A 14,520-nucleotide genomic window follows, 5' to 3' on the forward strand; every position below is an offset into this window, starting at 1 on the left:
TCTGATATTCAGTGGGCTCCCCTGTCAAATGAGAGGGGACAAACAAGATAATGAGCCAAGGAGAGAGCAGCCTGGCACAGGTATAAGCTGTAAAAGAGCTCAAGTGTTATCTGTGTATTTTGACCCTAGTAGCTAATTATTTTTTGGATGATCTGGCATGTTTATATGAGGACAAAATGAGTTTCTAGCCAACGTGGACATTTAAAGTAATTTTTGAATCTCTTTCAAAGCTACATTAATATCTGCAATTATAGGCAACTACAGTGCACTTGACCTAACGTGCCAGTGTCACCAGGCTAAGCTGAATGAATCAAAAAACTTTTTATCACAGGCTCTGACTCTGCTTTGGCTACAGACATGGGGGATGAGCAGAAAAAATCTACCTGCACTAGGCAACAAAGTCCATGAAGCTATGTAATATATGTTTCTCTTAAAATTATTTCTGTTTGCTTGTAAATGTCTTTAATATTTAAATGAGATTAAGGCATTTCTGTTGTATTTAAACCATTAAATAAAATGATGGTTTCCAGCGATGAAGACAATTAAGCATGCAGGATTTAATGAAACTTGATAGAGCCTCGGCTGCTGTCCTCCTATTAGTGTGCACAGCTGCGCACGTGTGTCAGCATTTGCAGGTTAAAGAAGCAATTAATCTGAACAGGGTGAACGTGAAACTCTTACTTAAGCACACAGACAGATTGTGAGCTTCAGTCTCTGACTTTTTTGTTAAGGTCACAACTCAAATTGCAACCAGCTTTGTAAGTCTGTTTTTCTCAAATTCCACATTTCTAATCAAATATAAGAGCTGATATTGGTGAATTACATCCTGGTGGCATAAATCCACATTGCCAGCTATTTATGCACCTCGTGTTAACTGACATAGTGATTCATATCTGCTATGATTAGTATCTGAATGGCTTTATAGATCTTGATATAGTTTCCATGGGGTTAGATTACTAAAACAACAAAATGTCAAGGAGTAACATTCAATATTTTTGCTCATGAACAAACCTCGTGTGTTTGGACAGGCTCACAAAGGCTCTCAAGCGTGTGGCACAAACAGCACTAATACCTACAGCAGTTAGTGCCCATTGCACTTCAGGGATAGGAGATTTGCGGGGTATGTTTGCAGGCTCCATGCCTCCTGCTGTGCAAACAGGAGCTGCAAGGTCCTTTGAACAGCCTTGTGCTCTGCGTGAGGTGGGAAGGAAGAGGGACAGGGAGTTGTCTGTTTGATTTCATTTTGAAAATCGTATGTTAAAAATGGTCCTATCGATAATCTGCTGAATGTACTGACATTCAGAAAGAATGGAGAAAGGAGGTTAATAAATCATCCAATATCCACTTTAGTCTGCTTTTCAATTTTCATTTCTCAGAAACACAAATTGCAGCTGTTCTTTAAGGTGTCTGATCTATCCTCTCAAGAAGCCAATTTAATTTTTAATTTCCTCTGATGAGACTCAGAAGATGCTGGATAAAATATGAGGTGAGTTCTTTTATTTATTTATTTATTTTTGAGGCAGCTTTCTGTGTGTAACACATCATGGTTTGCTTTTTTGCTGCCAAGGAAAGTGCTCATCTCTTAAAGCATTCTTGATGGAAGAGTTGTCAGTGAGAAGTGTAAAGCTCCAGTTTCCTCTCTAGCAGGGGTAAAGAAAATATAATCAGTAAAATGGGTTATCAAAGCAGGTGCAAGACTTGAAATTAATCAAAACACTTTGAAAGGGAAAGAAATAGTAAAAAGACCTGAGCTGCAAAGGTTCTTAGTGGAGTATTTCCTGCGCCCAGCTAAGCTGCAGTTAGACAAGTTCCAGATCTGATTCCCAGTGCACTCCATAATAATAAAGGTATTTTATTAAAATATTAGCAACTGGGAAGGAACTCTGCAAAATACTGTAAGAAAAACCTTTCTGCATAAATAGGATTATGTGGAAGTTTTCAATATGGTAATTTAGTTTGGGATTTTTATTATTTTTTTCAATTACTATGGGACTTTTAAAGCCAGGGATGTAAACAGAGAAGTCAAATTTTTGGAACCAGCTGCTGCATTACACATCACCAGTTATTGCTGTCATGCAAAACTGTCTTGTCCGCAGTAATAACAAGGAATTAGAAAAGCAAAATGAGAATCTCTATACATGACAAAAAAAGGACATCAATTCCCAATAATATATTACAAAAAATGAGGAGGAATCAGAGAGGAATCTGATGGCAGCCTATATAGTTTCCCCCTTCTTGTGCAGAACTTAATGTATGGTGCAAAGTATTGATGTTATTATATAGTTTAGTAATAGAATTGACTTTACAGAAACCTGTATTTGACCTTGTTGTAGTTTATTAATTATCTGTACAAATAGTTCTTACTGAAAATGTGTTTACTTGAAACTATCTGAGCAGGATTTGAGAATGTATTTCTATTAATGGGTTGTCCAGGAACTATTTACTTAGTCTTTTCCCTGTCCAGGCATCTTCCTGGTCTTGGACTGGTGTTTGCCAATAAAGAGACCTGCTGCTGTTTCCCCTCTCAGATGGGAGGATTGGCATTTCCTTTAACAACAAGCGTGTCTAAAATGGCCACCCAGGCCCTTTCTGGGCAAACCTCCAAAGACATATTCTTGGACAAGTTTCTCACTCTTTCTCTTGCCAGGAATGATCTTGTGAGTGCAAGGTGTCTCTTTTTTGCTTTGAAAGGATGTGTAAAGGGTAAGTTTAACAGTATAAAGTCTGGGAGTTTTATTTAGCCAAACGGTATTGCAGAGCCTAAATTTTTTCTGTACCACGTATCTTGTCCTCTTCCAGCTCTGGATGGTGGGAAAGTTCACGTCAGAACCCAGAAGTCGCCAGTGACCCTCTATTACCTACTCTTTGCCAATTCTTGCTACTGTTCCTTTTTATGCTTCTTTTAATATAAAGGGCAATTTTGGCAGTGAGACCAAAAATTTTCAAAGTCGTTTTCAGAGCAGATGAGAGTGACCAATCTTCTTATCCTCAGGTTGAAACATAAAACTTGCTACTTTGACTTATTTTACCTGCAGACCACCATTAATTATAGAGCAGAAGGTAAAAAGGAGGAAAAAAATATAAAAGAGGTGAGGAAGTATAAAAAAGTAGAGAGGACAGGGAAAGAGTGTGAAGAGGAAAGGGGGATGAGGAAATAAACTCAACAGTGCAGATCAGCGGAATAATACTTCTGAATGCCTTAGTGATGAAAATGTGCGTGTTGTGATTTTTTTTTTTGTTACTACTACTGGGAAGGCTCCAGAAACCACCCAGTGAGAGATGCTGTTAAAGAAGCTATTTCTTCCTGAAAACTCTTGAAGGGAAATGTGCACTACTTGTTTTAGCACCAGATATGTGGGGCAGCATACATTCATGGAGAGCTGTAGATAACCACCGGAAATAAGATAATACTTTTCTAGCTGCTGGTGGTACCCAATCATCCTCTCTCATCAGTCTTGTATCTTTTTTAAACAGGTTTGCCCTCTGAAGTGCCTGGAGTGGGGTAATTTAAATTTCCAGGCAAAGTGGTAATTAAATTTCCAGGTAATTAAATTTCCAGGCAAAGTGAAGCCTGGAAGGGAAGGGAAAACGGTGAGATGCTTACCTCCTTGCAATCAATGGGACTTGCCCATTTTTCTAGGGGGAGTCTAGTGTGGCACTTAATCTAAACTAGGTTTGCTAGGCTGGTGACTTGACTACAGGACTACCTACAGCTATACTTACCTGTGCCTTTTGGACTAGCTTGCCATGAAGTCCTCAGTGTCATGTGTGACAAAAATTCACACAAAGGTCTTGAGTGAGCCCGGTTAGCCTGAATGATCTGATTTTATGGTCATGCTATCAAGTCAATCTTCCAGAGCTTAGGATTTGATTCTGTGTTTGTTACACTGTAATAGGAGCAAGTTGTGGGAAGGTAAGGCTTCAACTGCAGAACTGATGACATTTGACCCCATAACTCTGTGCTCAGTTGAGAGTCATATGCTTCTGTACATAGTGAAAAGGATAAATATATTGAAATGCAGCCATGGCAGTTTCGAGGCTAGAATGACCACAAGTCTGGCATGGGGTCAAGCATTTGAAGCTGAATATAATCAGTCAAGAGTATAGATCGAAAGTGTGACTTTTCATACAATGGCAACTCTCCATTGGCAGCAAAAGTCAGGAGGCAGAAAGAGGCAGAACATGTCAGTGAGGTGTCTGGTTAACCACACAAGTGCATGTGGGGTTTGGATGTGTATGGGAAAGAAATTAAATTCAGTGCCCCAAAAGTTGGAGCAACTGCTGTAGAAAGTTTTGTAACAATTGCCACAGGGGGCAGGGTATTGTGGTTCACTATTCATTTCCTCTCTTCCTTACTGGGACTGCCAATTAGATCCATCTCTGGTAGTGGCTTTTTGACACTTTTGCTCACGGGGAAATGGACTCAGACCAGTATTTCATTGCATTTAGGTTTTTAAACAACATCAGAGAGAAATGACTTTTAGCTACTCTGAACTGGATGTGAGCCAACACTCGCTGCAGAAATTGAGAGAGGGTCTTGGTTTGACACGACTATTTCCTCGTGTGTCACAGGTCTTCTGCAAGTATACTGGGCACTCTCATTTACCTGTATCTACTAGGAGTGTGTGCACCTCAGAATATTTTAGGTACTGTCTCTGCACTTTCAGCATTCATAGACAAAGCCTACTAGAGAGGAAAAGGAAAATCAGAGGGGGAAAGGATGTGAGATTTTAAGTCGTAAGAGTTTTGCATCCGATTCCCCCTGAAAATGAACTAAGTGTATCCTAATGTCCTTTCTAGCTTGTGAATTTGACCTCTGCTCCTCACAAAAATAACACTGCAGTTGAGACTTGAGCCAAGTGCCTTTTCTGGACATCAGTTGATGCTTTACATAACTATCATATACTTATTGGTATTTTCTATGTTTATGTATATGTATTTTACAATGTCTGTGCTTTCTGAATGTTGTATTTGCTGCAATATATTGTAGCTAGCCTTAAGGTGGAATGTTCTTCATAGAAACTTAAACGGTTTGAGTTGAAAGGGACATTAAAGATCATCTGGTTCTATCCTCCTACCATGAGCAGGACATCTTTCACTGGACCAGATTGCTAAAAGTCTCATACAACCTGGTCTTGAACTCAGGGGTATTTGTATTAAAGACTTCCTCTCGCAGTTTTCCAGTTGCTTATCTAGCTATTTTTCTTGCATAATTTAAATCTGATTCCTTTTGTCTGATCTCCTGCAGACATGGAGAACTGACTGCTCCTTTCTTTGCTGCCTTCATGAACTCAAGGCTGCTGTCACCTCTTCGTCCTCTACCCCTAAGTGTTTTCTTTCTAAGGGAAAACAGCTAGTGACCTGCAGTTGGAGGATGTGTTTTCGAGACCACTTGTGGCGTTCTCCTGTGTTGTTGGTCAACCCAGTTGGTCTCTTATTTGCCTTCAGGCCAGTGCTTTCCAGTAGTGCATACAGGAGTCTGACAGAAACTGAAGAAAAAAATTATGTCATTGTGCTTATATACCTTTGTATACTGTACACCTTTCTTGTGCTAGACAGACACCATGGGCTCATGCTGTGCTTGTGAGCTGCGTGAGCCCCAGCCCACACTCTGCTGAGCTGCCAACCAGCAGCTCCTCCCCTGCTGATGTCCTCCTGCCTCTGTGTCATGCTTTGCATGCTTGTTCCTGCTGTATCCTTCTCTCTTTTGGAGCATTTCTTCCACTTGCCGGGACGAATCTGGACTCTCCTCTGCCACGCTGGCTCCCTGCTTGGGGGATGATATGTGGTGGCCATGCATCAAGGGCCAGCTCTGCTTTGGGAAGGCAGGGAGGCACAGCTGATTTTTTTCAGCTGATATGCATGTGTGCATAGACACACCAGGCTGGTTTCAGAACTCCTGCATTTATATGCAGACTCAGTGATGGAATTTCTGCCAAACCAAGAACCTCTTCTATTTACATTTTTATAATATATCTATGTGAGCTTCCCTCATTGCTCTATTGAGGAAGGTATATTTCTGAAATTTCGTTTTTGAATTTCTGTCTTTTTCAAACTTTCCTTTTCAAAAATTTCCAGCAGGTGTAATGGAGTAGGCATAGCAAATGATGCCAAGACCAAGAGAGAGGAGTTGATAGTGTGTGTGAAGAGAAAGGACTTAGATACAGCTGTCTGTGTGCTGATTAACAGGGATTTGGGGACACAGTAAATAATATTGCTATTTGCTCAGCTTAAAAACAAACACAGTTTAAGTTTAAATTTCTCACCTTTTTACATATTTTTTAAAGTTTTTCAGCTGTGGCAAATGAGCTAAAATGATGCCTGTCACAAAAGGGATATAGCTCCAGCCTTGGCTGAGGTGGGGAGAGCTGTCCTTGGCAGTGGTTTTTTACACCAATGCCTCCACCCCTTGTGAGTGTTGATATGTACGAAATAAAAGAGCTAAAAATCTGTTCATGGGTTTACATGGTATTCTCCTGAGTAGCTTGTGAGTCCTCCAGCAGCCCAGTTCATGAGAAGCCAGTGGAGCCTATCTGTATTGGCTGGGAGTGTCAACAGAGATGGTTTGCAAACAGGAGTAGATGTTTGGCCCCCACTCCCTTCTATCATCCCATAGCAGGAAAGATACAAGCTTTATACATGGGATTTCCCATGGTTTTGGGAAAGTTATACTCCATGTCTGTAAAATAAATCCATGTACTCTCTGGAACTGCTTATTTTGGTGTCTACTTAGGAGATGGTGTATTCTTGATAAGCACATCTCCATCCACAGTTATGTGACATCCAAACCTTCCCACAGTGCTATGGTTCTGGATCAGGGTTGGACATTGGGTCTGGCCTGAGAAATAACATGAATTTACTATGGATGATTCACCCATAGGGAAATTCTTCAGGTTCTTTGCTCTTTTTACAGCAGTCAAGTCTGAAAATTAGACATGATCTCTCCTAAAGCTTATTTTGACTCTCATGAGGGCTGCAGTAGAATGACAAACAGCATACTGCTTTTTTTATTGTTTCAGTTCAAGGACTATCTACAAAGACTCACAGCCTTGTGCTCAGCATTACACAAAATTATTCATTTCCTAGCTATACAGAAAAGTGATTGAATTGCAGATGATTAACATATGTTATGTTTTCTAATGCCTTCCCGTCTTTTTGTGGTACACCTTAGTAAATGGCATCAGAACACTTTGCTTTCAAGAGGCTGCCTCCCTCAGAAACCCATTATCAAGGTTATTTCAGAAAAGTTGCTCTTCCTTGGTACATCTGGCAGACTGGCTCTAGAATCCACATAATTGCTGTAGCAACCTGACCTCTGCTAGTCAATGTATTCTAGCTCCTAAGACTGTTTTTAAAGGAATCCTCTCCAGAGTAAATGCAGGCCTTTTCACTCTGAGCAGGTTTGCTAGGATAAAGAACCCCTTAACACTTTTCCTTTAGAGATGTTTCAGTTTTTTGTAATCAAATCTGGCTGCCACACTTGATCATGGTCAGCAGTATAGAGATTTTATCAGTCTCTGTTTGGTATACAGGTACTGCTGCTGATTAGCACAGAGCTGAGATAGGTTGTGTACAGCAAACTGTCATGTAAACTCCCAAATTATTCTTTGTTTGGTTTCTGGCTTGTTTTAGAGACAAGTGCAGTGGTGTTTTGTGTTCAGAGTTTTGTTCTGAGATTGAGGCAAAGACTGACTCAAGGCATTCGGTACTGTGGAATTTTAGGAATTTTCTGGTATTTTACAATGTTAATTACCTAATCATCAGAACAGCAAATGTCATCTCGTATAAAAGAATAGATGACAGCGCCAGAAGGGACTGTTGTGATCATTTTTGTTTGACTTACTGCATCACACAGGCCAGAGGAATTTTTATAAGAACTGGAACAAGACTTCAAAGGAGACAAAAAATCTGATCTTGATTTAATCACCAGATACAGAGAATCAGCCAGAATGATTGGTAAATTTTCCAGCAGCTAATTGCTGCCATTGTTAAACAACTAATTGCACTGCACTTCATTTCTCTTCTACCCCCTTTCAAATTGGGTCATTTGGCCTTGTTGCACTCTTGTCTGATGACAAGCACTTAAATTACATTGTGTTCCCTGTCTTGGACCCTAAAAATTGTGATCAAGTTTCTTCCTTAACTTTCTTCTTGGGAAAATAACCAGTAGACTCCTGAAGTCTCTTTTTCTTAGCTATTCATAGATGTTCATCCAGTTCTGGGCTCCTCAGCACAAGAGAGAGATGGAGCTACTGGAGCAAGTCAAGCAAAGAGCCACCAATAAGCTACTGGAGCACCTTTCGTATGAGGAAAGGCTGAAAGACCTAGACCTGTTCAACTCTGAGAAGAGAAGCCTTTGGGAAGAACTTATCAATTAGTACAAATACCTGAAGGAAAGGTGCAAAAAGGACAGAACCAGGCTCTTAGTGGTGTCCAGTGACAAGATGAGAGGCAATGGGCACAATCAGAAACACAGGAGGCTCCCTCTGAACATTAGGAAACACATTTTTCCTGTGAAGCTAACTGAGCACAGGCACAGGTTGCCCAGAACCTATCTGAATGTGGTCCTGGGTAACTGGCTGTAGGTGGCCCTGCTTGAGTGGGGCAGGGGTTGGACCAGATGAGTTCCAGAGGTCCCTTCCAGTCTCAACCCCTCTGTGATTCTGTGATTCAGAGTCTTTCTTACATGTCAGACAGCAAGATTTAGCTACAGTATTTTGGTAGAAGGCTCATCAGGGCTAAATGCTAAATGTACAATGAATACCACGCCAGATATAGGCAATGAGGGCAAAGCTGAGCCTCAGAGGAAGTCAGTGTCAGAGCCAGGATATGACCTGTTGCACTGCTCCTTGCTCTGGCCACACTGTGTGTGCACAGGTCTTCATTTCTTAGAAAAGTAAGACCTACCCATTTCAAGGATTTTGACTAGAGAATTTCAAAGTGTTTTATCTATATATTTCCAAGTGGGTGAGAATCTGAGGCAGAGAAAGATAGTGCGGCTTACATGATGTCACCCAGCAGCACAGCCAAATACTCGGCTACACAACTTGGCTTTTTAAAACACCAGAAGCAAAGATTCATCCATTCCCTCTTGCTGCCATGCAGGAGTAGGTTTGCTGAATAACAAACTCCATTTGCAGAAGTACTTTTGAGTTTAGTTGAAACCAAACTGGGTGTGGAGAGTTTCCTACAAACTCTAAGAACAGTGATGGTAAATAGGAGTAAAAGAACCTTAAAGGGATTTAGGGTTGCTGAGGTACTTTTTTGTGCCTGTCAGTTTATTGTGCTGCAGGTCACTTTTTAGCTAGGTCAGTGGTTTGTGGCTATCTAGTCAGATGAGTGGCAAACTTTTGTTCTGAATGCAATGCTTCAACAAAGCTCCACAGACTTATACTAATATAAACCTCTTGGAAATTGTGCTTTCTCGGCAGACCTAACAGAGGTTATGAACAGTACTTCTGAAATCAGCATTTAAATAACATTTCAAAACCACTAGAAAACTCATTATCCTGAATATATCACTTTAGTGGTCATATAAGTAGTGAAAACACTGTGAAACAAATGTGTGACTTGTAAATGGGAAGGAACAACAGTACTGCCTAAATACTTTGTTGCTAAACATCTAATTAACCACTAGGTACCTTTACAGATCAGTACATTTGCTGAAACTTGGTAAGGTAAGAGCAATCCAGAGATAAATATCTGTCCTATTATATGGGGCTTTCTTTCTGAACTTCAACAGGTTCAGCCTTTAATAAAGCCTTTAACAATGCAAATAATGATGTCTTGCAGTTATCCAGGTTTATGTAGGAATGTAGAGCAAAATCTGTAACTGTCATTAAATGAAGTTGCATATTTACATTTTTCCATTTTAATTCTGGAAATGTAACTCTCAGTCCCTACAAGACTGGAGTTTATGTTTTTAGGTACACGTTCATATGTGGCTTTCTCAAATCCCCCCTTACTGCGGGTTTGCCAATCTACTAGAAAAACTATTCTTATGCATGTTTTTAATTACCATTTTCTGCCTATTCTTTATGAAAAAGCGGAAGTGCGAGAGGCTGTAGCCTGACCTGGGGCAGGGAAGGGACCTGTAACCTTTCTTCCTCATGAGCCTTGGCTCTCCTGGTAAGGAGACATCCTGAACTTTATGGTAGGGATGTGGCTATGTCCCTGGAGGTCTCCACCATCATTTCCCTGTCTTCATCATGCAATGGCATTATACCAGTGCATCTATGAAACCTGTTCCTGGAAACAGGAACACACGGTGCTTCAGTGGAACTAATGATGCTCCTTAATGGTGTGCACCCCCACGTCTGCCAGGTACAGATGTTTGCTGGATGGCATTGTGCAGGTAGCAATGTAGGCAGGGTGGAAAGCATTCCTTTTACAGTGCCAGTGAATAGAACAATGTGGTCCTTTAAACCAGTGGAATTGTGGAGCTAAGGTGTGAAGTGCGCTGAAAATTGCATTGAGGTTGCTGAAACTCAGGTGCACTTTCTATTCTCCCAGTGTGTCTTGGGCAGACACCAAGGAGCTGGTAGGGGAGATGGTTTTTGCAATACTCTTGGTCAATGAAGTACTTTACCTCTGAACACATCACTGCCAGTGACGAAGGGCTCCTCACCTGAGTGAAACCATGGCTGCCCCTGGGTGCTCACACCCCCCGTGCATTAGTGAGGTGTCTCCCACTTATCCTCCTCACTTCTTTGAAAAGACATTTCCACATTTTGTAATTGACATTTTCTGTGACATTTTCTTCTTTTTCAAGGTCAGCTAGTGACCTTTGACCTATCACTTCCTACCTACCCCGGTGACTCTGTGGCATCAGGGAAAACAGATTCACTGAGAAGCCATTCTCTGAAGTGAGTGAGCTCCCACAGACTTGGTAAAAGTGTTTAGATCTTATTTATTACCATTTTTATTTCTTTACCCTGCCCCTAGGTGTTTTATTAATTCTTTGTTTTGCCTGTCTCATTTAGCGACATTTCTATAGGTTGCATTTTTGGGGGATTTTTTTTTTGGCCTTCTGTGTAAAGCAGTGTGATTCACATTGTATTTTTCTGCTCAGTGATCTCTCCTGGTTCCTCACCCCATGTTCTCCACTGATCAGACCCATTGGTGATTAGATGCTCAGAAGAAGTGATTGCACAGCCTTTGACACCTTGCATCCCCTGCTGCCTGGATTTCAAAGAAGTAATCATTCCCAGGGACCCACCACTGACCCTTTTCTCAAGCTTTTATCATTCACCTTTTGCTGTCTCTTTTCTTAAAGAGCTTGAAGTATCTTGATTCTTCTGCTAGGGGAAAAAGGACACATGCACTGAAATCATAATGACTTTACCATAATTTCAGAGTACTTTCCCCTGAAATGATATCAGATAATACCTCTGTATCACATCTCTAACACCTTTTGAAGTGAAATCTTCAGCTCCTATTTGGAGATCCCCCTTTTGTTCGCTCAAAGCCAAGGGGACTGTCAGTGAGATGGAGAGGTGGTTCAGTTCAACATCTGCCCTTTTTTAAATAGTTGTGCCCTGGCAGCAGCAAGTGGAGGGGCCTCATTGTCAGGCAATGTGACTCATTCAAAAGGACTTGAGTGCAGACAATGAAGCTGTTTACAGTGGTATCTGTGAAAAAATGAAACACAAAACTGAGAAGGACATCTGAACCCTCAGCCAAACTGACTTGGAGATCACGAGGAAACTTTTTTCCTGGAGCTTACTGTATGATTTCTTAAACTGAAATGTCTGACCATGGCCAAATCTGCTCTTTGGAGTCAGTGTAGCAGTCTTTGTCATCTGAGTTACAGATAATATCTAGTGTCGTAAAGACTGACAAGATACTTTTACCCATTTTGCACATTTTATTTGAATTCTTATGAATGATAAAAAGGCAGTTAAGACTAAAGAAACATATTAGTGCTATTTAGATTATTTAAATGGCCATGCTTTCTCTAGAGAATTAGAACTGTACATCAAAAATCCTAAAGGCTATATTAAATCAATTGCGAACACAGAGAAAATCGACTTTGAACAGTATAAAAAAGAAAAGTCCTATAACTCTTCTCAAAGCCCCTTGATATGTCTTTAATGAATCCTTAGGAAAAAAAAAAGAGCTGAAAATTTACTTCCAAAAGCATATTGTGCTTTTTTAATTTCATTGTTTCTTCAATAAATGATAAATTTGAAATATTTCCTTTGGGTTTCGCTGTAAATAGGTGAAATAATGATGTTGTATTTATTTTTATTTTTAGACATCTCAGAGAAATGTAACTTCGGGATTATCTCAAATGCACTGGAAACATAAGTAGCAAAAATATTCCAGACGAAGAAGCCTGCCTGGAATATGTTAATATATGGTAAGCAAAACTTGGGTGCTGAGTCCTATGAAAAGTGTAAGAAAAGGAAATTCTGTTGCTTTGGTGACAACGTTCATGCTTACATTTTAAATCTAAGGCTGGCTGTACTATTTTTAATGAATTTAGACTCCTTTCGTCTTTTTTACTCCCCTCTTCTTCAAAATGTGGTATTTGTGCCTTCATTATTTGTAATTGTGCTGGGAATCATTTGTCCAAAAAACTGCAGCTGTTGGATTTGCTGTAAATCAAAAACTGTCTGCTGGGGTTTTTCTTCCTGATCACCTGAGTTATGTGGTGTTATTCCTTTCCTTTAGTTGAATGAAAAACTTAACAAACTGATGACTAACTAACTTAAGCTTCAGATAAATCCTGATGATTGAGATATAAAAGTACATAGATCAGAAGAACAGATATGGGCAGCTGTACAGTTGTGGTACTCTTTGTGTCTGCTGAATAATATGAGAGTCAAAGTCAACTAATGCATTTATATGGACATGATTTTATGTAAAGACTCCTTTACCTACATAGAGAGCTTCTTGCAAAAGGCTTCTTGACCTATTTGGGTCACTAATAGTTTCATCAGATGTGTATATAGAGAGTTTTATACAGTTTCCATTGCTAGATAACTATATGTCTATTAATTAACTATATACCTCCTTAGCTACCTTCTCTAGTTTATTTGGTTGTTTTGAGGTTTTTTATTATGTTTTGTTGTTGTGTGTTTGTTTGTGTATTTGATTGTTTTTTAAAAAGGGACTTTCATGTACTCTAGAAATCCTCAGAAATTTAGAACACAGGAAGCCCAGCTTGTGTTGCTCAGAGCTCAGCCAAGGCTCTGCCTTGCAGGGAGATGAAGGATGTCCTGGCAGTCCCGTGGCCTTATCTTCATACTGGGTATGACTGAGGCAAGGACTGGAAAGTGGGTTAGCCAAGCTAGAATAAGGTTGTGCCCAGCCTTGGAAGAAACACTGCCATGAAATCTCTCTCTTGTAATATCTTGGCTTTATCAGTCCTTGTGAAAAATCAAATGGATTGTGTTCAAGTCTAATAATGGGTAAGAAGGGCTGCTAATCTTAACTTGGTTCAGGTATCACAGAGGTTTAAGGATCCACCTTCTGTAAACCAGACAGCATTGTACCTGGGGATTCTGCTGTAAGGTACCCCCTGCTGTAGGGGTACAGGGAAACTTATGGGAGAGTCACAGCCATGCTCACAGAGCTTCTGTGAACTCATTTGCAGTTAAGAGGAAGATGAACTCAGTGGTGGACTCAATGGATTGGGCTATAGTCTAGCAATCTAGGTACCTAAACTCCCTACCTTTCTGCTATGAACACTGTGTGCATCCTTTTTATCAAATTGCTTAATCTTTCCAGGTGCAGATTGGGTGTATTAGTGATTATGTGCTTGTCAGGGATGCTGTGAAGAAGAGGCTCATCAAAAACCAGGCAAAGGCTTTGAGACAATGAGTGCGTGGAGATTGCACAGCTTGCAGCCAAGGAGCAGCAATGGGATGTAGGAGAAAATTAAGGCTTTAATTCTGAGTCTTGTAATCATTGGGAACTTGGTCTACAAATGAGAATAGCTTTTACTTCTTGTGCAGTTCATGACATTCTGAGGGTCACATCAGCTGTCTTGACAGAAAGGATGGAATTATATATTTGGTTATGGGGAAAGCTATGTAAAGTTTCACTCCTTTTTGGATTCACCAGTGTTTACTTACACACACCTAGTGTGCCATATTGTGCTTGCCTATAGAAGAGCCTTCATCAACTCACTGGTGTAGTGGTGTGGTGGTCTCGATACACTAGGATTTTATAACTAGTGGTAAATAAGTACTGAAATTGTGAACCTGGAGGTATTTTCCAACGGGCACAGGAACCTACAGGCTCTGGTCCTATAGTGCTAAGCTGGTACACACAGAGCTGGGCCCACAAGACACCCTGGGAACTGCATAGTCTCCTCTCTTACGCTGTGCCACAACCTGGGCAACGCGGGTGTCTTGTTTGTTTGACACCTGGCCTCAGAGGAGGAGAAAGCCATGTGCATCTATATGGAGCAGCAGCAAATTTTGGCACAAGAGTAGGGCAAAGACTCATACCCACACTTCTGAAGCCATAGAGGGGTGTTCTAATTGCTGTTTCTCATGTTATATACACAAC

At 40.5% G+C, this 14,520-nt stretch overlaps 1 long non-coding RNA gene across 1 annotated transcript; it reads left to right on the plus strand.

The window, feature by feature from the left end:
- The first annotated feature begins 331 nt into the window (after positions 1-331).
- Positions 332-13,908, plus strand: LOC113949786. The gene is made up of 4 exons (XR_003528565.1): positions 332-414; positions 1,377-1,486; positions 12,257-12,361; positions 13,735-13,908. It is a non-coding gene; the product is annotated as an uncharacterized LOC113949786 (long non-coding RNA).
- Positions 13,909-14,520: the final 612 nt, after the last annotated feature.

Source organism: Corapipo altera, unplaced genomic scaffold (genome assembly GCF_003945725.1).
Source record: "Corapipo altera isolate COAL_440 unplaced genomic scaffold, ASM394572v1 58, whole genome shotgun sequence".
Classification (NCBI taxonomy): domain Eukaryota; kingdom Metazoa; phylum Chordata; class Aves; order Passeriformes; family Pipridae; genus Corapipo; species Corapipo altera.